We start from the raw sequence: 25,118 nt of genomic DNA, 5'->3' as shown, positions 1-25,118 counted from the left end.
GGCATTACATGTGGTCTTAATATAGGACAGTGGTCCACCCACACCGCGAGATGAAAGTAAACCAGCCCTCCATTTAACACAGGTGATATATGATTCGTCAAACAAGGGCTGTGATATTTCACATGCTTTTATTTACTCATCTGCATGTGCATTAAAGCAGGGTTGTGAAATATTTCGATTGCTGTTTCCTGTTGTAACAAAGTCCAAAAATGCACAGGAAATAACACATTGGCCAACAGATTTACGGAGAGAAATAGCCCTGACTAAAACAATTACACCAAACACGGCTCTGTAAATAATTATTATGTCTGTGTTTTTGGCATTACACCGGCTCAGCTGGTTTTGTTGCAGGATCTCATAAATGCAGCTTGAAATCAAACACAGGTTATCACAGGTAACATTGCATATGTGCACACGAGCCTGCACAAAAATGCTGGACTCATATGGAGATGGTTATCAGCCATAACTTCCTGATTCTCCGCAGTTATCTTATTGGACATTTGCTGAAGTGCATTTTCTCTATCTAATAACAGATGAAGGTGATAGGAGGTTCTAAGGAGGGCCTGTTTCTTCTGTGGTGGAGGCTGTGAAGGGTGATGACTGTGGCGGTGTGTCTTCTCGGCTCTCCTCTCAGTCCAACTCCCTTGTGACCGGCAGCACGGCACTCCCAGTGCTCTCACTAGTAAGTCATGAGGTTAGGTCATGTCCCCACACACCAGCTGTTTATTATTCTGCTTTTACTCACTCTGGGGGGAATTCACTAAGAATGAACTGCACCCACTGATAGTGACATTTGTTTGCCCAAAATGCACTGTTTTATCACCCGATTTGCTAAAGAAAAATTCTGCTTACCATGTGTTTTCCAGAGAAATAGCCATCTGAAATTCCAGTGAAATAGCGATTTTGCAAAAAAAAAAAAGGCCTAACAGGCCAAGTTTACATAAAAAGACATGTTTTTGCAAAAAAAAAAAAAAAAAAAAATTACTTTACACAATTAAATTAATTTAAATTAGTACATTTAAAATTAAAAAAATTGAAATTGAAATATCAGTAATGCCAAATAAAATATGTATATTTTTTCAGTTTTTTGTATTTTATTTAAAATTACATTTTACAAAAAAAATTTATATTTTATTTTAAATTTATTTTATTTTGTTGATTTTAATAACAAAAAAATGTTAAATAACAGTTTAGAGTACACTAAGAAAGCTAAAAAAAAAAAAATGTAAACAAAAAAATAAATAAATTAAAAGAGCTAATATTAATTGAACTAGTAATTAAGAAAGATAAACTAAAGATGAAGAATAAGTCTAATGATTGTAAATTAGCAAAAAAATTGTCAAATTGAGCTTAAATTTAGTGATGAAGGGACAAACTCAAGTCATACTGCTCACATACGACTATACTCTTTCTCTAGATATGGCGGCCTGCTGACATGGAGTTATTATACCACTTTGTTTTCCACTACTGTATGGCCTACAGCACATGTATATCTGTGTTTGTTGTTGTTTGTCTTTGTGTTTGTGTACGTATGTGCATGTTTGTGTAGGGTTCAGGTCACAGACAGCCTCCTGCAGTACTGGTCTGGCTTCAGTGTGGTTACAGGTGCTTCACATTACTGCTCGTAAAACTCAGTGAGAGGGAAAAATTACTGCCACTATTTGTTTGGGAGGGAAAGAGTGAGCAGGGATCTAGGGAGTTCTCTGTATATGGATGGAGTATTGACATTTTAATTCACGATCTCTCTCTCTGTCTGTTGAATGCTTTAGCGATGCATTCCAGAGCAGTGCCCATACTGTTTTTGAATCAGATTTAGGTATTGCTTCGAAAGGGAAGAATGTAACTGTTTTTAGTGTGTTTGTGTCGGTGTGTTTTTTATACCCGCTGGACCCGTGCCATTCTTCTTCAGAGTAAAAGGTCACAAGGTCTGCGGGTCGTGGAGAGGTGAGAGCGGAGAGAGGAAGCAGGCTTAATCTGAAAGAGACTGGCAGTTTCCTGTCTGGAGAGCATGGCACAGAGAGCTCTCTGTCCCGTCTGTCGGCCCCACGCTCTCCCTGCCTGCGCTCCGAGCGTAATTCAATAAGAACCTTGACATCTTCCTCTGACCTCCATGAGTCAAGCTCCAACTGCATCCACCAGCCCATGAACCACCAGCACAAGTACACTGACTCACACCTTCTCATCAGGCCTGCTTGCAACAGAACCACTGATGCCGTTTCAAAACTGAACTGAGATGAGCTAAAGATGTTTAAGGTCGCCCACTCTTTCAGACATTCATATCGTTAAGAATCACAAGCACCATTTATTTAGTACCAAGTCCCATTCTCTTCGCTGTCTTATTATAGTTTAATATTTTTAATTTGAATTATTATTTTTTATTTTATTTTAGTGCTTCCAAAGTTAATCCACTAATTTGTGTAATTTTAAAATGTTTAAAGGGTACATAACACTCATGTTAATCTTGAGTACCTATAGAGTAGTATAGCATCCTTCATATCTCTGAAGACTCTTTAGTTTTTATCAGATTTATAAAAGACAGATACGCTGTACAGTTTCTTTCCGAAAACAACCAAGCTCCTGGAAGCGTGCCGTGGGCGAAGCTAAAGAGTGACGAGCACTCGCAGCTTTTGTGTAGCGATCGTCTGCAAGCTATCGATGGTCAGCTAAACAAATGTATTTAAACACACACAATGCCCCATCACAATAGGGGCTTTCGCACCGGAGGAACCTTTTCATAGTTCCTAGAACTATTGGCTGAAGTACCCAGATTTTGCAGAGTTCGCACCGCAGGAACTAGGAACGATTTTAAACCGCGATGACGGCATATACCTGTTATCTGCAGGGTTGTGTTCTTTTCTCCGCCTCGATGCAACTCTCTCGCTCTGGTTGATGTGTTCCAGGAGAAGTGCCCATACAAGGAATTCCAGCCATTTATCACGTCATACAGGGCCATACTAGAAAAAGAAAAAAAAACTTTCCAAAACTTATATGAACCCTGAAGGAGTGTATTTGGCACAGAAATACTGTCATACGTCCAACTCGTTTATTGAAACTTTGGCCATGTTTAGCAAAAGAATCAAACTCTTTAAGAGTGTAAATAAGTCAGAATGCATGAAATAGCATTAGACATACCCTTTAAAGGGTTAGTTCACTCAAAAATGAAAATAATGTCATTTATTACTCACCCTTATGTCGTTCCACACACGTAAGGCCTTCGTTCATCTTCAGAACACAAATTAAGATATTTTTGATGCAATGCGATGGCTCAGTGACTCCTACATTGCCAGCAAGTTATTTAACTCTTTCAGATGCCCAGAAAGCTACTAAAGACATATTTAAAACAGTTCATGTGACTACAGTGGTTCAATCTTAATGTTATGAAGCGACGAGAATACTTTTTGTGCACCAAAAAAACAAAATAACGACTTTTCAACAATATCTAGTGATGGCCGATTTTAAAAAACTGCTTCATGAAGCAGTGTTTTGAAATCGCCCATGTTTTTTTCAGAGTTTTCAAATTTCAGGTTATTTATCTTTTATTTTAGTTTTAGTATTTTAGGGATGCCAAAGTTAATTTACAAATTAATGTAAAATATAAATAATTGTAATTAATGTATTTAAATGTATAAGATATATTTATAATAAAACAATAATTAAATGAATGCAGAGTTTTAATGCAGGTGAGTTGTAAAAGTTTTATAATATACCATATATCTAAAAATTTTGTTCAGTTAATGAAAATTGATTTCAATTTTTACGATGATAATAATAACACTGGTCTAATCGCTATCTCAGTCCCATCTTTGTCATAGTCCTATAGTCTCAATGCCAGTCTCAACTCTTGGTCTCATTTCTTTCTCATTCCCATATGTATCTCAGACTCATCTCTATTTCAGCCCCAGTGCCAGTCTCATCTGTTTTTACAATCAATTTAGACAAAAACACAAGCAAAACAACTCCTAACTAAAAATGAGACTAAATAATACAACATGAACATCTATATCTTTTATATCTGCTGAATGCAAGCATTACATAAGACACCTGCTCATCCTCACTGGTTCAGCAAAGATCTCAGCTGTAAATAGAATCTTTGTTCTCCAGTCTGCACTGGTTTCCTTGTGTGTTTATTTCAAAGCACTGGTCTGATGGAATATATAACCACAGCTGATAACACATCTCTCTCTGTTACCCCTGACCCGCACATCTGCTTTAGAGCTTTAGTGAAGTGGCACATGGGTGTGGGTCTTTGCAAATGATTCGGATGCTGGGTAACATTATGAGATCAGAGTGGTTTACTGTTACAATTGCATCACATAAAACAGAAGAAACACAACGGTCAGCCAGCCATTGTTTAGTTTCACCCATGTTGATGATCAGTGTGGTAATCCACTGGCAAAATAGAGGGAAGCTGGCAGAGCCGTCTAATAGAAGGCCAGAGGCTGCGCAAACACACAAACTTAGTCATCTCTGGCTTCTCCTGTCTCATTAATATGGTTTCTGGAGGGCCAAGGCTCTCAGGTTGTTTACAGGGTTTATACAGAAGGCAAGGTTTGACTAAGCAGCACTAAATGCATAAATCAAGCATGTTACAAAGGTAGACAATTTGAGAACATAGCTATAATTTGGGGAGAAATTGGATCCCAGAAACTAGGGAAAAAAATCAATAATATTTATTTAAAAAAACAAAAAAAGTAACACAAATATATAAAATTTAAATATATATATATATATATATATATATATGTATTTCATGGAAAGAGTTAGGATTAGAAAATTTTGCTTTATATAAAAACTATAGATTTCTATATTTTGTCCTTATTTAAATACCTAAGTAAGCATGTGTTTGTGTGTGTAGGGGTCTCCAGGTTCGCTGTGCCTGCTGCAGGTGGCTGATGAGCTGAGCTGAGATCAGCTCAAGGTTTCTTGAAGGCCTGTGTGGACAGGAGGAGCCGCTGCTGGCCTTCAGGACTGGAAAGTATGCGCTCTGTGGCCACAGTCCCACCTCTCAGCCTGGGAACGGAAGCAGGGAGTCGTAAGGGAAAACAAGCAGACAATCAGGTAGAGGAGAAAGAAAAATAGAGATACAAATATTTGTCTCGTCATGTTTTATTTATTGTACTTTTATTTTATTGTTTTATTTATTTCCTATACCTGTTTGCTTTTTCACAACCACAGCCACACACCTGTAAATCCTGGGTGACTTCTGCTCTTAAAGAGATGGAGAAAGAGAATTTTATAGACCGAAGTCAGGAAGAGAAATACACATTTATATTAGAATAATGCTGTGAGTCATCAACATAAATTGACATTCGCAATCAGTTTAGTTTCTGACATATTTCTAGGTGAAACAGGGTATTCAACTAGAAAAAATATATAATTGGAATCTATTTTATGCAAGAGGAATTGGTTAGGTGATGAAAAGTTGCAGGGTACTGCATTTTGTAGTTTTTTGAGTAGTGTGCACTGATGAATTGATAATACCAGGTTTGCATATTAAGAAAGCAAATATGTTAAAAATGTTTTTAATTAATCTTGAAAAAAGATTAATACAGGATCCATTTCTTCAGTGTCACATGATCCTTCAAAACCCATTCTAATATGCAGATTTGGTGCCCAAGAAACATTTCTTATTATTATCAATGCTAAAAACAGAAAACTGTGATACATTTTTTCAAGATTATCTTTTATCAATAGATAAATCTTTTTCTATAAAAATCTTTTGTAACATTATAAATGTCTGATCAATTTAATGCATCCTTGGTGAATAAAAGTATTCATTTCTTTTAAAAAATCTTACTGACCTCAAACATTTGACCTGTAGACCTGTGTATATATATATTCAAAAATATTTTGAGGGTATAGGGAAATATAATTTATTATAATTCTATATCATTTATATTATAAATATAATTATTTATTAATTACATAATTTATAATTATTTATAAATTAATAATTTATTATATAAATAATACTTTATTATTATTATTTAAGATTAATCATTTTATATGCTTTATTAATAATTCTGATTAATAATTAATAATCTTATGTGCTTCATTCATATTTTAATAAGCTGTGTTAAAACAATAGAACCCTGTGGTATGTATGTTTCATATGTGTGTGTGATGTGTTGATGTGGAGTGGTTAATGAAACCCAATCCTGCATCAGCATGTATTTGTACAGCATGTGTGTGTGTGTGAGAAAGTGTCGCTGAGCATGTGTTTGGGTAAGGACAGTGGCCAGCAGGGGACAGGGTGGGTTCAGGGCAGGGGAAGAGCGAGGAGACAGAGATCAGGGTATTCATTTTCCACGAGGGGTGTCCTGCTGCCCTGCATGTACAGTGTGTGTAGGTGGGGGGCACAGACCCCATACCCTTCTCCTTTCCACTTTCTTTCCTTCATTCCCTTTTTAAATACACACACAAACACACCCCTTTTCTCCTCAGCACTCTCTCTCCTCCCACCTCTCTCATTCTTTCAGCAGGAGAATGAATGGTTTTTGGAGTGAATTATGTGTGGCTAAGAGATGATGGTGAATGAATGGGGTTGTGGGAGTGTGAGAGTTGAGCGAGGAGCTGGAAATCATATCGGAGTTTAACATCAGATCAGGGGACAGCTGTTTCTAATGAGTCTCTCCTAGTTATTTTGTCACAGTCTGCTGAACAATTATGAGGTGAGAAAGGCGGGACAGGAACAGGAGTGTGGTCAATGGTTTGTACTCTCTCTGGTTGCAGGTTTATGAGAGTAATTTGTTTATAAATAAACAAGTTGGCAAGTCAGTAAGTGTGGTGATGGAATTTGGAGAAGTACTTGACTGTGACAGTGAGGTAAATACAGGAGGGAGTTCGTTCTCTCTCAACTCCTGTCTTAGTGTCAGTCTCATCACTGTCTCAGGCCCAGTTTCATCTCTTTCTCAGTTCCATCCATTTCTGTTGGAGTCTCGTCTCTGTCTTAGTGCCAGTCCCATATCTGTCTCAGTGCCACTCTCACTACTTGATGCCAGTTTCATCTGTCTCATTTTCGCTTCAGTCTGTCAGAGTGCTACTTTTATTTCAGTCTCGGTGCCAGTCTCATCTTTATCTCAGTGCTAGTCTCGTTTCAGTCTCAGTACTGGTTTCATTTTTATGGAAGCTTGTTTCTGCCACTAAATAAAAAAATAATAAAGGTAATTGTGACTTTTTATCTCACAATTCTGACTTTTTTCCTCAGAATTGCGAGATTTAAACTCACAATTGCAAGTTATAAAGTCAGAATTGCAAGATTCAAAGTCGCAATTCTGACTTTTTTCTCACAATTGCAAGTTTTTATCATGCAATTCTGACTTTAAAACTCGCAATTCTGACTTTTTTCTCAGAATTGTGAGATATAAACTCGCAATTCTGACTTTTTTTCTCAGAATTGTTTTTCTCACAATTCTGACTTTATAACGTAATTGTGAGTTATAAAGTCAGAATTGTGAGATATAGAGATATATACTTTTTTTATATCATTTATATCGAGTTTATATTATTGAAGATGGTGCAATGGAAAAGATGTAGATGGAGAAAAGGTCTGTGACACACACGTTATTAACTATTCCTGCAGATGGTAGAGAGGGGTGTTCTCACACACTGAGACATGGATATTGACTATAACTCGCAATTCTGGCTTTATATCATGCAATTCTGACATTATAACTCGCAATTGTGTTTATATCTCACAATTCTGACATAACTCACAATTCTAACTTTATATCATGCAATTCTGACTTTATAAATCACATTTCTGACTTTATATCATGCAATTCTGACTTTATATCATGCAATTCTGACATTACAACTTGCAATTCTAACTTTATATCACGCAATTCTGACATTATAACTCGCAATTGTGACTATATATCACAAAATTCTGACATTATAACAATTGTGAGTTCTTACTTTCAGAATTGCGAGAAAAAAAGTCAGAATTGCGAGATAAAAAGTCGCAATTACTTTTTTTATTTTATATTTCATGGCGGAAACAAGCTTCAATACATTTTTGTCTCAGTGGAGAAAGAGAATGTTATAGACCGATGTCAGGAAGAGAAATAAACAATTATTTCTGTATTGGAATAAGATGAAACTATGCCAGTTTCATCTGCCTCATTTTTGTTTCAGTGCCAGCCCAATCTCTATCTCAGTCCAAAACTCATCTTTGTCTCAGTTCCAGTCTCCTTCTAATTTCAGTCTCTTTTTCATCTCATTCTTCCACTAGTCTTGTCTCAGTCCCAGCGGTGAGGAGTTCACTGTCACTCACCTCTAATGAGCAAAGCAAACATGCCACTGCTGATCAAACTCAGAGGGAGACAGACTCAAGCTCTCATGTCATGCTCTATGCTAGAACTGAGGGAGCATTTGAAAGCCATTAAAATGAGCCTCATAACGTGTGACAGAGACAGTATGTACAGTAAGGACAAACACTGCAGCTATTGTGTCTTCAAGCCCACCACAGATGTTTAGTCAGGCTGCCATAGACAGAATGGACTGAACATCAGAGAAGTACCCTCATTGATGACATCATATTATTCAGATTATTCTGATAGGTAGGTTTAGGGGTAAGTTTAGGGTTAGGGGATAGAATATACAGTTTGTGCAGTATAAATCATGATGTCTATGGAAAGTCCACATAAACCCAATTGCCCCCCTTTCAAATCACGAATTGGATATAAATTAAATTGACTTCAAATTTAAATTGAAAGCACAAGAAAAGGAATTTATTGATTACATTTCAAAAAAAATAAATAACAGTCGCACAACAGGGAATTTTCATTTATCCAACAATGTGTCAGAACAGATCACTTCTTAGGTGTTCTGTTTTCTTCATCTAAATCATGGTGTTTGGCTCCGTTTTGAATGTAAATTAAAGCACTCTGGGAAATCAACTCTTTTGTTCTATGGTCCATAAAATGAATTTTAGTTTTAATATTATATTTAATTTAATTAATTTATAAAATAGTATTTAATTAACATATATGAATGTTTATAATTTTATTCAGTGCTATTTTATTAATCAATATCATGTTATGTTTCTGGAAATACCCCATAATATGTGGTGTATATATGATGTCTATGGGCATTTCATACAAAAAACAAACTATTATTAATTAATGTTCATCTAATAATTATTAGAAGGAACCTATTTGGCATTTCATTCCTTTAATTATTTCTACATCCTTAAATTCAAGTTCAAATTACAATTGTGCATCCTGTTTTCTGCTGTACTACTCAATTCAGGAATTGTAATCCAATCGACTTGGCATTGTTAATTAAATTTTAAATTAAGCACTGTGTGTGTGTGTGTGTGTGTGTGTGTGTGTGTGTGTGTGTGTGTGTGTGTGTGTGTGTTTGTGGTACGTGCTTCTGTAACAGTCTCTGGTCTCAGAGGAATTGCACTGATTGAAGAATGGAAGAAAGACAGAGAGAGAGAGAGAGAGAGAGAAAGGGGGGGACATGATATCCCCAGCTGTCCTGTGACATCACTGCACTGGGGACAGGAAGTGCAGGAGTTATTGGGCAGGCCAGGAAAACAGGGGGTGACATCAGAACACTGTCTGGGTCTCATAGCTATCCATCTGGATAAACCAGAGTGAGACCCCCTCTCACTCTCCACTCACTCTGTTTTTTCTCTTCTTATGTAATTAGAGATATAATGCTCTCCATGCCATGTGTTTCCTCATCTCATCTCCTGTCAGATTACTCACAGCTCATTCTTTCAGTCTGCCCCCCTCAGGGGCTCACACACACACCGCTGTCTGCCCACCGTCCACCCACACTGCCCACACACACTCGATGGCCTTCACACTGCTTGTCATGTATTATGTTCAGCACGCAGAGGAAAAAAACTGCTCATTTACTCAGACATGTGACCTCATTCTAAATCAGACACATGTTTGCACTGACCACACATAGAAACAGATAAGTACACACACGTTTGCACTTTCTATTTCCCATAACATTAGCACATTTGCACGTCCAGTCTGTCAGTGATAGAGAAATGTATACCAGAGCTGTTCAAGATGTGGTGAGTTTGTCAGCTGATGCTGAACTGAAGATTTTTGGACGAAGATGTTTGTTGATGTTAGACAGCACGACAAGAACCAAATAGCTACATCAGTTACTAAGTCAGTTGCACCGTGAGGCCCTAGAGTCAACATGAAACAGATTTCACAACCCTTTTACTTGTGTTATGTCATATATCTGGGTGAAACAAGATATTCAATGAGGAAAATGTACGGCCGGACTTGATTTTATTAGTCAGAATTGACATTGACGATAACTTATGCACAGTTAGACCAGGAACAAAGTAAACTTGGTCAATTTTTATTTAATATTGACTTTACAAACTCTTATCAGTTTAGAGCGTCATCCAGTGATTAAAATAATGCAAAAAATATTTTAGGGATGCACAATATATCTGTACTATATCAGTTTTAAACCAATAGTAGAGTATATTTCATTGTTTTAATTAAAGGTATTGGCCAATATTAGTTATTCATCTAACATTCATAACTTTTATCTTTAAAAATGCTAATTTAGTAGTACTGGTACATGTAATCTTCAGCAAATCTCAAAATAAATATTAATTTTCATACTAAACATTATAACTCACTTGTAGCATTTATTACTTTTTTGTGTTTGATTTGTCTTTTATTTAGACAAATTTTTATTTTGGTAATTTATCGGTTATTGGCCATAACTTGAAAATAATTATCAGCTTATGGTATCAACCATAATTTTTAAATCAATCCATTCCTAATTGTTAGTCCTTTACATATTATTAGAAAATAATATTAAATAGATTAAAATAATTTTATTATGAAATTATATTATTTCATAAAATTAAATAATAGAAATATTAGTGTAAATCTTCGCTGTACTTTCTATTAAAATGGCAAAAAGGCCATATACTGAAATGATAAGGTATGAGTGACAAGAAACTGATAAACCAGTTAAATGCAGCCTGTAAAGTTACAATGACTCACTTCAATCTCACCTGATTCGTCGCTTCACATTTAGACTACTTGTTAGTTTTATGGACTACTATGTTTCTGTCATTACAATAATTGGGTCAGTGACGTGACGGGTCATTTTTTTGTCCAAAGGCCTTAATAATAATAAAAAACAAAGATATGACATCCAAAGTATGTAAGGTAGTACAACTAGATCTCTTTTATTGAATCCAAAAGGTTTCAATTATATTTTGCTACATATAAAGGCATTTTAAAGATTTTGAAGTGTCAAAAGTGTCATTCGGTTTAACCATCCAAAGGCCAATACAACCATTTCATTTGTGATTAAAATATCTTAAAATGTAATAAATGTATATGTTTCTTATTATATATGATCTACATCATATATCAACATAGTGCAAAATGGTATTAAAATTATGTGTAGAAGTAATTGCTTTGTTATGAGAATGTCCGGAAAAATGAATTTCATTGATGTCATTCGGAGTAACCAACATGGTCATGAAGCAAAGTAACTAACTCTCTCTTAACTATTTGAAAAATTCACATTTTCACTTGCTCATACGCATGTCCCGAAAGATCAGGTCATTTGGTACAACCACTATAAAACATGGAAAATGTTGTAATATTTTAAAAACTTGTACTAAATATAAAATGTTTAATTGTCCTTTTGTTAGCTACCTAGCAAGATAACTAGTTAGCTAGCTAGATAACAGCCTGTTAGCATTGTTTCAAAATATCGTCATGCGGTATAACCAAAAGTGTCATTTGGTAAAACCGAATTTTTGGTTAAACCGAATGACTTTTTTGGTGACAAATTTTGTCCATCTTGTAAAAAATGACAAAAGCACTGTTAATTGATTATAAAAACCACATAATCTCATTGTTAACACTTAATAAAACTTCAAAATTAATTTTATCTCCATTATTTTTTTTACACTTTTAAAAACCTTATTCGTCAATGACCCAATTACAATCTGTGCCCGTACAGTTGTGTGTGGCAGAGCAGCGGTCATCCAGTTTAAAAACATCTCATCTGAGCTGACACACCATCCTTTATTAACATACATGTGTGTAGGTGTGTGTGTGAGAGAGAGAGTGGTGGCTGGAGATTTCCACATGGCCTGTCTGAATGTGAAACACATGTTGATGTGTGGGTGGGAGAGTGAGGAGAATATGTGAGGGTATCCATGTCTCAGTGTGTGAGAACACCCCTCTCTACCATCTGCAGGAATAGTTAATAACGTGTGTGTCACAGACCTTTTCTCCATCTACATCTTTTCCATTGCACCATCTTCTCACATACTTTGATCCCCATCCGGCTATTCTCAATGCAAATGGTGTTAGGCACCTCATCTATGGGGGTCGACATCACATATGGCCCATAATGCAAGGGGTTTTGTGGGTTTGACCCTAAATCTTTTGTTCTGAAATGTATGGATTGTGTGCACCTAAGTGTCTGCATTATACCTGAGAGTGTGTTGTTTTGGACGGACGGTGGGAATGTGCGATATGCATGTGTAGGGTGAATGTGAAGTGTGTGTGTGCACTGTGTGACTGTTGCGTGGGCTTATGGTGTCTGGCAGAGAGTGGTGGTGCTGCAGATGGCAGGAGGTAAGGAGAGGTGTGTGGTTGCATTAATACAGCCTGCAATTCTCGTTAGCACTAATCAAGGGCTTCCTGTACCGAAAGAAGCCTGGGTTCACCTTCCCAAGCCCTGCGAGCAGCACACTCTCTGCCTCTCCTTTATACACAAACACGCACACACCTACTCTCGCTCTCCCCGGGCTACACAGAAACATATGCTATGTTCGGAATAACATGCTAGCATACTAGTCTTACTATTAATGCAGTATGTAGTGTATACTGAGCAAAGTATGCAGAAAATCTTTTTGCAGTGAATTACCTACCACATTTGCCGAAATTTGCAGTGTAAAACAGCGCACATAAAACAACAATATATCACACAGTACATTGCGCATAAAATGGAAATAATTACAGATATTAAAATAGATTTTTAGTCTCTTTATGTTATTTGATCAAATTACTAAATGCTGAAACATTTTTACACAAAATTTCATTTAAAAAGGCAAAATAACCATTTAAAGATGACAATTACATACTCACATGCAGTGCAATTTAGCATACTAACAATTTACAGTTTTTTGTCTTTCAATGAAAATATCCTTTAAATTTGGTCAATATTTTGTTAGGTCATATTCATTATTTTTAGTCCGTTTTATTGTCATCCAATTTTAGATTATGTTGTGTCTACCATGTTCAGCAGAAAATGGTAGGCACTCCTGTATTTGATCTTTAATACTGTTACTTTCACACATAGTTCAGTTATTTACAGGAGTGTGACAACCGCTTTCTATAACCAAACTCGTACCTGAAAATTTTCAGGACTCGCAACCGCATTCCCGAAAAACCCGCGCTGTGTGAATGGAACCGGACTGGACAGTCACTGTTTTCCACCGGAGCTGCTCCCGTCAGTTTTGTGTTTAACGCGCAAATCAAATGCTCGCCTCTCAGTTGTATGGACGCCGCCATCTTTGATATTACTTCAGTCACTATTGTTATGATACGGGCTTGACTCATATTGCACGTTCATACAGACAGTATTCGCGACGCTACTGCATTCTGTTGTGCGAACGGGACATTTCGAGGCTCACCTATGTAACGGGGGCCAGCTAGTAGTTGCTGTGCGAGTAAACTCGTTAGAGCGTCCGACTCCCACACTGGAGACCCGGGTTCGAGGCCCGCGCAGAGAGGGGCGAGTAGGACCTGGGTAGAGGGGTTACATTGGTGCCGTGACCCTGATGGGAGTGAGTTTTAGGGGGGTGAGTGTAACGGAGGCCAGCTAGTAGTTGCTGGCAAGTAAACCTCACTTCTCTGATCTCAAGAGATGCTCTAGCGACTGACGCTAGGGGTTGCAGCTTTTAGCTTCCTTGTTAGAGCGTCCGACTCCCACGCCGGAGACCCGGGTTCGAGGCCCGCGCAGAGAGGGTCGAGTAGGACCTGGGTAGAGGGGTTACGTTGGTGCCGTGACCCGGATGGGAGTGAGGTTTAGGGGGGTGAGTGTAACGGAGGCCAGCTAGTAGTTGCTGTGCAAGTAAACCTCACTTCTCTGATCTCAAGAGATGCTCTAGCAACTGACGCTAGGGGTTGCAGCCTTTAGCCTCCTTGTTAGAGTGTCCGACTCCCACGCCGGAGATCCAGGTTCGAGGCACGGGCAGAGCGGGGCAAGTAGGACCTGGGTAGAGGGGTTACACCTATTCATGTAAGTAAATACAGTTGTCAATCCCAAAAACTGACCGTGTGAACGATGACTGTCTGATTAATCTCAGGATGCATTTGGGCGAGTAAATTAACCTGCTAGCAAAGTCATTTAATCTTATTAAAATAAATAAATAAAAAGCATTTTCAGCAGTAAAGCCCAAAGTATACTTCAGTTTTGACATGAAAGCTTAGCGTATATAGCTGCATACAGTCAGACACATAGCCAGAGTATGTACAGCACCACGTGCGTACCGTGCTGATGATGAAATTTATGTTGGGTGATGTATGCATAGCCTAGCTTACGCGTAAAAGCCAAAGTATACTTTAGGCTTAATGCTGCCACTCACTTACTATTTTTGAAGAATAGTGTGCAGTATACAGTGTATACTGCACATTATTCAGTCAGTAATAATCTAGTATGCCATTCCAAACTTAGCCATACTCTCACACACCCTTTGCTCTGACTGGCTCACTTCCCTGTCTGACTTCCTGGGCCTGTTCTACAGTCTCCCTCCCCAGTGAGTTGAACTCACCGTGCAGGATTATAGTGCGCCGTTCTGGGCTCTCTAGCTGTCTATGTATTCCACAAAATGAGTTGGAAAATGCAAAATTGTGAGAGAAATCTTTTCCATATTCATGCAGGCTCCCCACCCGCTCCAAGTCTGCTGGCCAAGACGAGGTCTGATCGGCTTGTCCCTGTGTGAACTCCAGCAGAGGTCGTGACCTTTCATCATAATGGAGAAAGTAGACCACAGAGCGCTAATTGAAACAAAAGACCTCTTTACCGTCATCCTGGCACAACAGGGAGGTGCAACTTATAGCCAGTGCACACATCCTGCACTTTCCCACACAATGACTTGGACTCGCTTATAACTGTGACGTCAAGGCAACCATCTATATCAAAATAACAGCTCCAAAGTAAAGAAGAGGGCATGCATCATTAATGCAGCACACATATAGACGGAAGGGTGATAAAGCATACCTCTTAGGATGTAAAACAATGACCGTGAGACTGTGAAGTATGTTATTCCAACCTACTCTACGTTTTTATTTTTCTTCCCCACGCTGTCGGTCTGTCTCTTCCTCTGCTGAGCTCTAAAGAAGCGCTTGGGTTAAATTGATGCATTTAAGATGTGGAAATTAGGCTTGTGTGCCAGTCAGAACTGAATGAGAATGCCTTTTAAATTCTAATTGAATTCCTGAATTTGAATTAGGGTACCAAACATCATGCCAAATTGCAGTTTCATATCTGAATTTTTGTTTATAATTGTTTGTTTATTAGTTTATATATTTATATATTTATACCTTTGCATCTCAGGCAACTATATGCCTTACCCTAAAAACCAAGAATAAGAAAACTAAATGCATGTTATTTAATAAGATACGTATATAAAATATATATAATTAAACATATCATTTACATTTTTTATTTATCATGACAACTCTCTGGATATTTTTAGCATGGTAATGAATATGACAATGTTAATGTATTTGGTCTTGGTGGAATAGATCTGCTATGCTGCTGCTGAATTGCTGCCGCTGTTGATTATTGCTGTTGTTGTAGATTATTGCTGCTGCTGCAGAATAAGTACAGGAACTTGCTACTGACAATACATACGCCGATACGCTGCTGTGAGTATGTAGACATGCTGCTGCTGCACAAATAGCATATATCGATAACCCATAGCAGATCTATAGTTGTGGAGCTGGGGAAGGTGGAGGGTTTTAGACGAACTCTGAAAGTGCGCTGCATACTGCTGTAGTAAATGGAAACCAGCCATTTAAATGTTGAGCAAGCAAGCTCACTGGCTGCAGATGCGATATGAACCAGTCAGCTTGTGCCAAGTAGTTAACGCTGTAAATATCACCAGCTTGCGTTAAGGACCCATCAGCCTGCACCATCTAGAGTTTCATGACAGAACTAGGCATTTAATTCAATTGAATCAATTGAAATTAAAAGAAATCCATATTTTTTTACTAGATGGGTTTATAGGTCATAGACAGTCAGATAGTCAGATAGATAGATAGACAAACAGATTAGACACTGGACAAAGGTGAAACTTTCTATGACATTATAATCATCATTGCCCTCACCAAATCTTCTCCAGCTTTGCTTGTTTCTCACTCTGTCTCACTCTTTTTTTCTCCTTCCCTTACTTCCTTTCTGCCCTCTTTAATGCACTTTATTAGTGTGTGGGGAGACACTTTGATAGATAGACTGAGAGAGACATAAGAGATTTGGTTTAACTTTTTTTTTACACTTCTCACACTTTTGGCTGTACACTGCATGTGTGTATGTGTGAAATCCTTTATTTTTTTGTAAGCTATCCCCTTTTTTTACAGTGCCCTGGGCTTTGCAATGGATAGCTTTCCCCCACCCTCCTGCTCCAAGCGGCCACCCCCACCCCCAGCGCTGAAACCCGGCCAGCCCCAGCTGCCTGTCCAGATGTGGGAGAAAGGAGAGGCAAGGTCCAACAGGGGATGGAGGGCCTGAAACAGAAAGGGGCTCCAGAGAGAATGGAGCAAAAAAGAGAATCAAGACTTTGAGAGAGAGTAAGATGGAAAGATGTCAAGGGGATGTCAAAATTTGTTCCCAGGGTCTTTAAGCGAAAGGTGGACAAGGAATGGAAAGGTGTCACTGGCTTCCAATTAATTTCTGGACAGTTCCAAATATGAGGATCAATGACATCAAATTGTGCCTTCTCCGAATAGCCAGTGCAATCAAGTCTGATCTCATCTCAGTGGACTGGAACATGTCCTATCCCAGAGAATGCAGACTTGGCATAGTTGTATCCATACAGTTGTTCCTGCTTGCCTGTGCAGGTCCTTCCAGGCCGGTCCTGATTTATGAACACCCCCTGAGCTCTCACTCCATCCTGGAGGGGCTCTCTGATTAGAGATGGAGAAGAGAAGGCGAGTGCAAACACTCATGCATCCACTCGCGCACCCCAGCATTTGGTTCTAATTACACACGGGGGGACTCCAGGGCCGGGTGTCATCTAGAACACGGAGCTAGATTTACACTTGACATGTTTTATTCACACAGGTTGGTCCTGGCCTGGTAATTGCAACATATTATCTGGGCCGATTCATCAAAGGGAGCAGCCTGCTACAGTAAACTCTTAAATGAACAACTCATATGGGTCGCAGACGTGAAAAGTGGAGGGTTTTATTAGCAAAAAAAAAGAGTGAACCAACAAGTACAGTCCAAATGCTTTAGTAAAAGAGGTGTTTGTGAAATGTTTATGCCTTTTTTAGAAAAACTTGGAAATGGCCTCTGTTCTTGCAGAACAAGTTTGCGATTTGACCAGCCATAGTTTGGTGGCAGTATATTAAGTCATGTTTTAGTTGTCTAAAAGCCAAAATGTGCCACATCAGATGAGGGTATCCCCTCTGTTATGCTTGTTAGCCAAAGGCTACCCCTTGCTGCTTTAACAGGAGTGTTAATATGTGAAGCCAGTAAACACGCCAGTGGATTTGGAGACTTAAACATGCTGCCCTGCACTTGATGCACTGAAGGACTAATGCACAGAAATGTGAAACTGGGAAGAGATACAGTAAGTGCGTTCACATTAGGGTTGTGCACCATTCAGAACTGAACTGATTTTGAATTTTTTTTTTTTTTTTTTTTTTTTTTTTTTTTTAAATGTTAAAAAGTATAACTCACAGGACAGGAGGACAGACACAGACAGACAGATAGATAGATAGATAGAATGACAGACAGACGGATAGATAGATAGACAAATAGAATGACAGACAGACGGATAGATAGATAGATAGATGGACGGACGGACAGAGGACAGACAGATAGATATATAGATAGATGAATGGATAGATAGATGCACACCGTACAGATAGATAGATAGATAGATAGATAGATAGAAAGAAAAGATGGACGGACGGACGGATAGATAAATAGAAAAGATAGATGGATGGAAGGAGGACAGACACAGATAGATAGATAGATAAGATGGATGGATGGACGGACGGACGGAGGACAGACATAGATAGATAGATAGATGGATAGATAGAAAAGATGGACGGACGGATGGATAGATATATAGAAAAGATGGATGGATGGAAGGAGGATAGATAGATAGATAGATAGACGGACGGAGGACAGACAGATAGATAGTTTTCATCTATCTATCTATCTATCTATCTGTATCTGTTTCTAATCTATCTATCTATTTCTTATCTATCTATTTCTAATCTATCTATCTATCTATTTCTTCTATCTATCTATCTATCTATCTATCTATCTGTATCTGTTTCTAATCTATCTATCTATTTCTTATCTATCTATCTATCTATCTATCTATTTCTAATCTATCTATCTATTTCTTATCTATCTATCTATCTATTTCTTATCTATCTATCTATTTCTTATCTATCTATCTCATCTGACTCTATCTATCTATCTCCACTATACGTGAACCTTCTGCAGTACTCTAAACCTATTTTATGAGGGTGAAAGGAAAGTTCTTCAAATGCACCCCCTCTTACAGTCTAATCCTGCTGTAATGAGCTTGATTGCATTACATCTAGTGTCCGCCCCCCACGGCATTCTGCCCAAACCCCCCACAGAGCATGACATCAGAGTACAAGCTAAGGCCGGAAATGCGACAGGTCCCGCCACACGCAACATGCGAGATGCAACCTTCGACACGTACGATGCACACCGTGCCGCCGGGAAACACAGGGACACAGCGGCACGGGCTTGATGGACAAACCAGACCGGCACACACACATAGACACACATGTACATTCTTTCGAGAGGAAAATGGTAACAGTCAGTCCTGTGCAGTAAAATAGAATGGTGCACCTTCATTGTTCTGGCCTCTGGACTCTGGCCTCGCTTCCTGACACCTTCCGTTTGGGCTCGCACACAGATGGCCATGGATGTACAGGAGCAAGTGCGCCCACTCTGGCTGTCCAGACCCAAATAGAGAGGCATAGACGATTGTATATAGCCAAGAAGAGGTAAAGCACTTGTTGACCTGGTGTGTGTGCGGATGGTTGATGCTATTAGTGTAATAATGCCCCTAGCCTCGGATCGGACGAGTCCCATGTTATCCCATGCAGGGAGCTATCTATATCAGGGAAACTCATGGAGACGCTTAATGCGTGTGTTTTTATGTAAGTTTGTGAGGAGTCGCGGGGGTGTCACTGTCTGACAGGATGCATGGGTCAACTGTCTACGTGTGAGTGCAGCCGGGCCTGGGCCAACAGGTCAGGGTTGGGCTGCCCACAGGAAACGGCCAAGACATTCTGGCCCAGTGCTGGGGGACTTAACCCTTGCACTGCCAGCCTGGTCGCACTCTCACTGTTGCCGGAACTGAAACTCCCGACTCCAACTCTTTCCAACTGAACTTACAGTGTATAGTAAATGCTACATTTTGTTTCTGACATATGCTGTGTCAATATAGTTCATCCAAAAATGGAAATTCTGTCATCATTTACCCACCCTCATGTTTGTTCCAAATCTGTCTTTTTTTTTCTTTTTTTTTTCTATCATTCAAAAGTTTGGGATCAGTACGATTTTTTTTTTTTTTACATGTTTTTGAAAGAAGTCTCTTTTGCTCTTATGCAAAACTGCATTTATTTAATCAGAAATACAATTTTGTGAAATATTTACATTCAGTGTTATTTCATTATCATTAATATACTCTTACAGTTCATGTTAATATTTTGAATTAGATTTTATTTTTAGATTTTCTTTTGTGTGTTTTTGACAATTTTATTATAATTATTTTAAATATGTCTGTATAGTATTCATTTTTATTTATAAGTATTAGTTCATTTAGTTTTAGCTATTTTAGTATTTAAATTTAAACTAAATGAAAATGAGCCTTGGCAACTTGCTGAAGTAAGATCATTTATATATATATATATATATATATATGGGATATATATATATATATATATATATATAAGGGCTGTCAATCGATTAAAATATTTAATCGCGATTAATCGAATGATTGTCATGAGTTAACTTGTGATTAATCGCAGCTTAATCGCACATTTTAATCAGTAATCTTTACATTATTTCCGTAACAAAACATCGAAAACTCAACCAAACAGCTGATATTTATTTATTTTATAAAATGTTTGAAAGAACAATAACAATTTTCATCATTGTGGGGTTATCCTTTGCTGAAACTTCCTCATCGTCGTGGAGAGCACAGTTCATGGTTGCATAGCAACGACAGACGCCACGGGAGCGCAAGTGCTTTGGAAAAAAGGAGAAAACGGCGCGGCTGCGCTTTCCACGCGTTTTTAGACTTGACATGTGAACAGCCTCCTTTGCTGCATTTCCATTTTCCAACTACGGGCTAGGCCACGGGTCAAACAGAAAATGTGCGCTGCGCTAATCGCGCGTTAATAAAATTAGTGCTGTTAAAATGAATTTGCATGAATTTTGACAGCCCTAATATATATATATATATATATATATATTATTGTTTATTTTAAGTAATGGTTGGTTTTAGGTTTAGGTAATGATAATAACCCTGATTACAATTTAAAGTAACTTTTCTATTTAGTATTTTAAAATGTAATGGCAAAATTCAAAGCTGAATTTTCAGCATCATTACTCCAGTCTTCAGTGTCACATGATCTTTCAGAAATCATTCTAATATGATGATTTGGTGCTCAAGAATCATTTCTTATTATTATCAATGTTAAAAACAGTGGTGCTGCTTAAAGGGACAGTTCACCCAAAAATAAACATTTTTGTTCAATGTTTATATGTGAATAAAAGCCTAAATTCAGTCTGTTCATCATATAAAGCGATCAAGTCTCTTCAGAAAATTTGGACTAAATTAATATGGATTAGTTTTAGATTTATATTAGTTTCATCTCTTTATGAACTTTTTGAAGCGACAAAGTGGTAGTTGCATGGACTGTCAATGAAGGGACAGAAATCGCTCAGATTTCTTTTAAAATTACTTAATTTGTGTTTTGAAGATGAATGAAAGTCTTATGGGTTTGGAATGGCATGAGGGGGAGTAAATGATGACAATTTTTTTAATTTTTGGATTTAATATTTCTGTGGAAACTGTGATACATTTTTTCAGGATTCTTGATAAATACAAAGTTCAAAAGTCTTTTGTAACATTATAAATGTCTTTACTGTCATTGTTTTTACTAATTTAACACATGCTGAATAAAAGTATCTTCTTTAAAAAAAAAAAAAAAAATCCTACTGACCCCAAACTTTTGAACGGTAGTATATTATGCAATATGATATTAAAGCATTCATGTATCCATAATCACAGGAACAAACACAAGTCCTCATAAGAATGTTTGGTATTTTCTTTCTAAATTTAGTCTCTTATAGTGCTCCTCCTCACCCTGGGTGTGACAGTCCAGCTTTTCATACTGGAAACAATGTGTAGCAGCACCTTCATCATGTAACGCAGCACCGCTGTCTCCCCTGCCATAATGGCCCCCTCTCCTTGTTCCTCGACCGATGGCCTCTCTAGAGATCAGTAAGGAAGGGGACTGCAGCGTTCCTCTGGCCACGAGGACACTGCGCACTGGAATACAGGGACAGGAAGTGACTCTCAGAGAGTAGGAATTCTCAGACAGCAGGGTCCATGAGGAAAGGTTGACATTTTTGGAAAGCAAATGATGTTGTGATGTGCCATCAACAGCCTGCAGGAAATGGTGGTCTTTAATGGGTCACGTTTACGTTGTTCAGCCTAATGGATTTTTATAAATAGGTCATGGATGAATCACTCACATCAAGCCTGCTAAAATGTATATTTTTAGTGTGTTTTGACTACTTAATATATAAACTCACACAGTTGCTGCACATCCATGATGTGAATCTCCCGTTTCACCACATCCCAGAGTTGTTTTGTTGGATTGAGATCTGGTGACTGTGGAGGCCATTTGTGTGTAGTGAACTCATTGTCATGTTCAAGAAACTAGTTTGAGATGATTTGAGCTTTGTGACATGGCGCATAATCATACTGGAAGTAGCCATCAGAAGATACACTGTGGTCATAAAGGGGTGGACATGGTCGGCAACAATACTCACGTAGGCTGTGGCATTTAAACTATGTTCAATTGGTATAAGGGGCCAAAGTGTACCAAGAAAATATCCCCCTCACCATTAAACCACCAGCAGCAGCCTGAACTGCTGATACAGTCAGGATGGATCCATGTTTTCATGTAGTTTAAGCCAAATTCTGACCCTACCATCTGAAATTGCAGCAGAAATCGATACTTGTCAGACCAGGCAACATTTTCCCAATCTTCTGTTGTCCAATTTTGGTGAGCCCATGTGAATTGTAGCTTCAGTGTCCTGTTCTTAGCTGACAGGAGTGGCACCCAGTGTGGCTGTAGCCCATATGCTTCAAGGTTCGACGTGTTGTTCATTCAGAGATGCTTTTCTGCAGATCTCGGTTGTAATGAGTGGTTATTTGAGTTATTGTTGCCTTTCTATCAGCTTGAGCCAGTCTGGCCATTCTCCTCTGGCATCAACAAGGCATTTTCGCAAAACTGCTGCTCACTGGATATATTCTCTTTTCTGGATCATTTTCTGTAAACCCTAGAGATGGCTGTGCTTGAAAATCACAGTAGATCATCAGTTTCTGAAATGCCACGTTCAAAGTCACTTAAAGGGTTAGTTCACCCAAAAATGAAAATTCTGTCATTAATTACTCACCCTCATGTCGTTCTACACCCATAAGAACTTCGTTCATCTTCGGAACACAAATTAAGATATTTTTCATAAAATCCGATGGCTCAGTGAGGCCTGCATTGCCAGCAATACAATTAACACTTTCAGATGCCCAGAAAGCTACTAAAGACATATTTAAAACAGTTCATGTGACTACAGTGGTTCAACCTTATTTGTTATAAAGCAACGAGAATACTTTTTATGGGCCAAAAAAACAAAATAACGACTTTATGACAATATCTAGTGATGGGCGATTTCAAAACACTGCTTCATGAAGCTTTACGAATCTTTTGTTTCGAATCAGGGATTCGGAGCGCCAAAGTCACTTGATTTCAGTAAACGAGGCTTTGTTACGTGACAAGTGTTTCGAAATTTCAATGGTTCACCACTGGGGGGCATGACTTTGGCAGTTTGATTCACACTCTGAACCACTGAATCGAAACAAAAGATTCGTAAAGCTTCGAAGCTTCATGAAGCAGTGTTTTGAAATCGCCCAACACTAGATATTGTTAATAGAGTAAATAGAGAATAAAGTCGTTATTTTGTTTTTTTTGCCACACAAAAAGTATTCTCGTCGCTTCATAACATTAAGGTTGAACCACTGTAGTCACGTGAACTGTTTTAAATGTGTCTTTAGTACCTTTCTGGGCATTGAAAGTGTTAATTGTCTTGCTGGCAATGAAGGCCTCACTGAGCCATCGGATTTTATGAAAAATATCTTAATCTGTATTTTACAGGTGTGGAACGACATGAGGGCGAGTAATTAATGACAGAATTTAAATTTTTGGGTGAAATAACCCTTTAAATCACCTTTCTTCCTCATTCTGATGTTCAATTTGAACCACAATTTGTCTAAAATGCATTGAGATACTGCCTTGTGATTGGCTGATTAGATATTTGCGTTAACAAGCACAGCTGAATGGGCATACCTAATAAAGTGGCCGGTGAGTGAATATATATTTATGTGTGTGTATATATATATATATATATATATATTTATATTTTTTTATTTAAAAATGTATATATGTATAATAAATATTACATATAAGTTTGATTTTTATAAATAGATCATGGATGAGTCACTCATATCAAGCCCCCTCAGTATTTCAGGACAGACGTCTGTTTACTTCCTGGTGCCAAACAGAGGGCATCGCTGCTCAAGAGCCCCCTAGATAGCGGGCTAAACTTAAGCAGGGCCCATCCTGTTTTGGGATTCTGCTGTAACCTTGAGCGTTTTGACTTTCCTGCATCTCGCTCGAAAACAGTCAGCTGTTATCATTCCAGCGTTGTGTTTGTACCCCACACTAAGATGTTAGCCGGTCGCTCTGATACTTTACGCCGCATCTGTTTGCTTCTGAGGGAGACGTTCTTGACTGTTATAATTTGTGCATTCATGTCCATTTCACCGATGGCTACGTTCCAACTCTCAGCTTAGACAGTGAGGGCTTTCTTGGTTTCACATCCCTCTTCAGCCAAACACAAACACACACGTCCGGCCAGCCTGACCCACGCTATCTCTCCGCCTGCGAGTGCCAGACGCACACACATACACACACGCCCTGGACCCTCCTGCTCTTCCCACGTTCCTCCTCTCCCTCTCTCCTCTGTTCTTCTCTCTCTTCTCTGCTTGCATTTCCTTCTCTCCTTTCCTCTGCCTCAGCACCCTTGTACATCTCATTGTCTCTGGTCTCTTCATCTTTCTCCACTTCCTGTGTCTTGCACCCCGTGCCCTCTCACGCCCCCTCTTTCAACCTCCCCCTCTTTCTCTCTACATCTCTCTCTCTTCGCGACGTGACTTTTAGCACAGACATTGGGGCTGTTGCCAGTAATCTGGGGCAGAGAGGCGAGAGATGAGCGCGCACACACACACACACACACACACACACACAGAGACACATGAAGATGTAATAGGGCACATTCTAATGGACTGTCTCTTAAACACTGGTTAGGTATTTCACATTAACTAACAAGAGCGATTCACCGTCTTAAAGAAATATTCTAGATTAGACTCCATCAACAGAGTCTGGGGCCCACTGTTGATTACTACTGAAAATGATGGTAACCAAAACACTCTGTGAAAACAAGTGTTATGGTTATACATTTGAAACAACCATGGCCGTTGTAAGTATTACTGTAGACATGTTTTACAAACTGAGGGA

The 25,118-nt window shown here is 38.4% G+C and overlaps 1 long non-coding RNA gene across 3 annotated transcripts in view; it reads left to right on the top strand.

Annotated features, from left to right (window-relative positions):
* Positions 1–22,975, top strand: part of LOC127495009 (uncharacterized) — an 86,827-nt gene extending 63,852 nt beyond the window's left edge. Inside the window, exons 3-6 of one of the 3 annotated variants that reach the window (XR_007925037.1) lie at positions 534–682; positions 4,856–5,058; positions 14,910–15,286; positions 16,611–22,975. This is a non-coding gene — a long non-coding RNA (uncharacterized LOC127495009). The other 2 variants (XR_007925036.1, XR_007925035.1) reach the window with 2 other exon arrangements.
* The last annotated feature ends 2,143 nt before the right edge of the window (positions 22,976–25,118 follow it).

This window comes from Ctenopharyngodon idella, chromosome 15 (assembly GCF_019924925.1).
Source record: "Ctenopharyngodon idella isolate HZGC_01 chromosome 15, HZGC01, whole genome shotgun sequence".
Classification (NCBI taxonomy): domain Eukaryota; kingdom Metazoa; phylum Chordata; class Actinopteri; order Cypriniformes; family Xenocyprididae; genus Ctenopharyngodon; species Ctenopharyngodon idella.
This window is presented reverse-complemented; position numbering and strand designations above follow the sequence as displayed.